Consider the following 2,833-nt stretch of genomic DNA (forward strand, 5'->3'; position numbering starts at 1 on the left):
GAGGATTGTATGTTTGATACTGGAAGTAATAGAGAGACACTAAAATTTATTGAATTTGGTGACGTATATATTCTAGAGTGACATAGTAAGAGATCTGAGGCAGGAAGATCCACTAGTAGGCATTTACAAGAGTCCAGGTATGAGGTGATAAAGGTCTGCCCCAGGTGGTAACAGTGTCAGAGAGAAGGAACCATATATGAGAGATGTTACAAAGGTAAAATTGAAAGCCTTTACCAAGACGTTAGATTTGGGGGAGAGGTCAGAGAGAGTGAGGAGTTAAGAATGACCCCTAGGTTGCTAACCTCATAGCCTAGGAAGATAGTGGTACCATCAAATATGAAAGAGACATTAGGAAAAAAGACTATTTGAGGGGGGGAAATTAGTTCAATTTTTAGTATATTGACCTTAAGATGTCTATGAGACATTGGTTTTGAGATGTCTAATACATTATTGGAGATGCAAGCCTGGAAGTCAAGAGAGATGTTAGAACTGGACAAATACATAAGAGAATTATCGTATAGAGATATTTGAATCCATGTGAAAGTGAAATAGTATAAAGGGAGAAATCCTATGACAGAATCCAGTGGGACACTCATAGTTAGTAGATGTGGCCTGGATAAAGATTCAGAGAAGGTGATTGGTCAGATACGAAGTTGGATAACCATGATAGAAGAGTATCAGAAAAATCTAGAGAAAAGAGGGCATTAAGCAAAGAAAGTGGTAGCCAGTTGTGGCAGTGGATGGAGCACAGGGCTTGGAATCAGGAAGACTCATTTTCATGAGTTCAAATCTGGCCTCAGATACTTACTAGCTTTGTGACCCTAGACAAGTCACTTAACCCTGTTTGCCTCAGTTTTCTTATCAGTAAATTAGCTGAGAAGGAAATGGTAAACCATTCTAGTATCTTCACCAAGAAAACTGCAAAACAGGGTCACAAAGGATTGGAAATAACTGACCAACAACAGCAGGCAAAAGAAAAGGCATGAACAGTATCAAAAGCTTCAGAGAGATGAAGAAGGATCAAGTTTGAAAAAAGATCATTAGATTTGACAATTAGAAGGCTGTTAGCAATTTTGAAGAGTTTCTTCTGAATGAAGAGCTGAGAAGCCAGACTGTAGAGAGTTAGGGGAGTTAGTGAGAAGTAGGCACCTATTGTAGATGCCATCTCAAGGAGGTTAGCCACAAAAGGGAAAAGGGGTATGACAATAGCTAGCAGATGGATAGATCAACTAGTGTTCTTTTCAGAATGGAGGAAACATGTGCATGTCCATAGGTCAAAAGGAATCAGCAAGCAGATATAGAGAGATTGAAGACAGGAGAAAGAGGGAGGATGATAAAGGGGGAAATGTGCTGGAGGAGACAGAGTACACATAGAAGGGTTTGTCTTGGCAAGAAAAGTCACTTCTTTGTGTGAGGCAGGGGGGAAGGTGGAGATAGGAGATAGTGGCAGGAGGCATCTGAATGACGTAAGAAGAAGGGAGAAGAGAGATCTCTTAATAGTTTTGTCAAAAGAGATGTCTCTCATTTTTTTAAAATTAAATATGTGGCTAGATTCTCAGCTAAGAGAGTGGGGAGAGGGTTAGCCATGAGAGATCTGTGGAGGGATGGAAAGGTTTTAGAAGAGCCACTGCCCTGAATGGGATAGTGATATAATTGAGGAAGCTTTAAAAGATTGCCTTGTGGCAGTAAGAGTGTGAGTTGAGACAATATAACATCAATTTTTAGTGGACCCTGCTAGCATGGCTTTGTGGTTTTCTCCAACTTCTATCAGCTGCAGATGTGTAGGAGCAAAGGTACAATATGGTGGGAATGATCCAAAGCTGAGGCTTTGCAAGGTAAGTTAGGCAATAAGGGGAGGGGGCAAGAGACTCAAGAGGAGAGTAAATTGGAGAGCTGAACTGGTTTTCCAAAGGGTCAGAATAAGGAAGCGAAGAGTGAAGTTAATGTAGGGGTGATGGCCTGGGAAAGAATTGAGGGGCTAATAGATGGAAGTGATTGTGGGAATGAAGCACAATGTTTCAGGTTGCAAGGAAAATCCTGTTAAAATGTGAAATGAAATCCTGTTTGGCATTCAGTCCTTTATAACTTGGCATTCCCTTTCCAATCTTCTTACAGCTTATACCAATGAAATCCTGTTTGGCATTCAGTCCTTTATAATTTGCCATTCCCTTTCCAGTCTTCTTGCAACATATACCTTACATCCCATGTCCTCTGTGATCCAGTGAGACTGACCTTGCTGTTCCTTGAACAAGACGCTCCACATTCCAACTCCAGAGATTTGCACTGTGTGTCTTTCATGTGCGGAATTCTCTCTCTTCTCATCTTAGTACCCAACTTCCCTGGCTTCCTTCAAGTGCCAGCTACAATCCCACCTCCTCTTAATTCCTACCCCTTAATTCTAGTGAATTTCTTGTACTGATCATCTCCAATTTATCCTGTATATCACTTGTTTGTACATAATGGTTTGCATGTTGCTTCCCCACTTCCTGAGACAAGGATCATCTTGTGCCATTCTTTCGCCAGGGCTTAGCAGAGTACCTGGCACATAGTAGGTGCTTAAGAAATATTTACTGAGTGACTAAGCTATAAAAATTGACCCACAGGGAAGGACGGTTAGAGTTAACTGTCAAAGACTTTAAGCAAATCCAGGACTGGGGAGGCTGGCAGGGGAAGGTAATTCTCAGCCACTAGCCTGGAAATAGAAGACAAATGGGTTTGAACGCCCAAACAACTCTGCCTCCAATTCCCATTACAACTCAGAGATCTAGATGTGGTATCTACCTCCTTGATCTCACTCAGGAACAAGGGAAATAAATTTGTGTACTGGATCAGG

This window comes from Notamacropus eugenii, chromosome 4 (genome assembly GCF_028372415.1).
Source record: "Notamacropus eugenii isolate mMacEug1 chromosome 4, mMacEug1.pri_v2, whole genome shotgun sequence".
NCBI lineage: Eukaryota > Metazoa > Chordata > Mammalia > Diprotodontia > Macropodidae > Notamacropus > Notamacropus eugenii.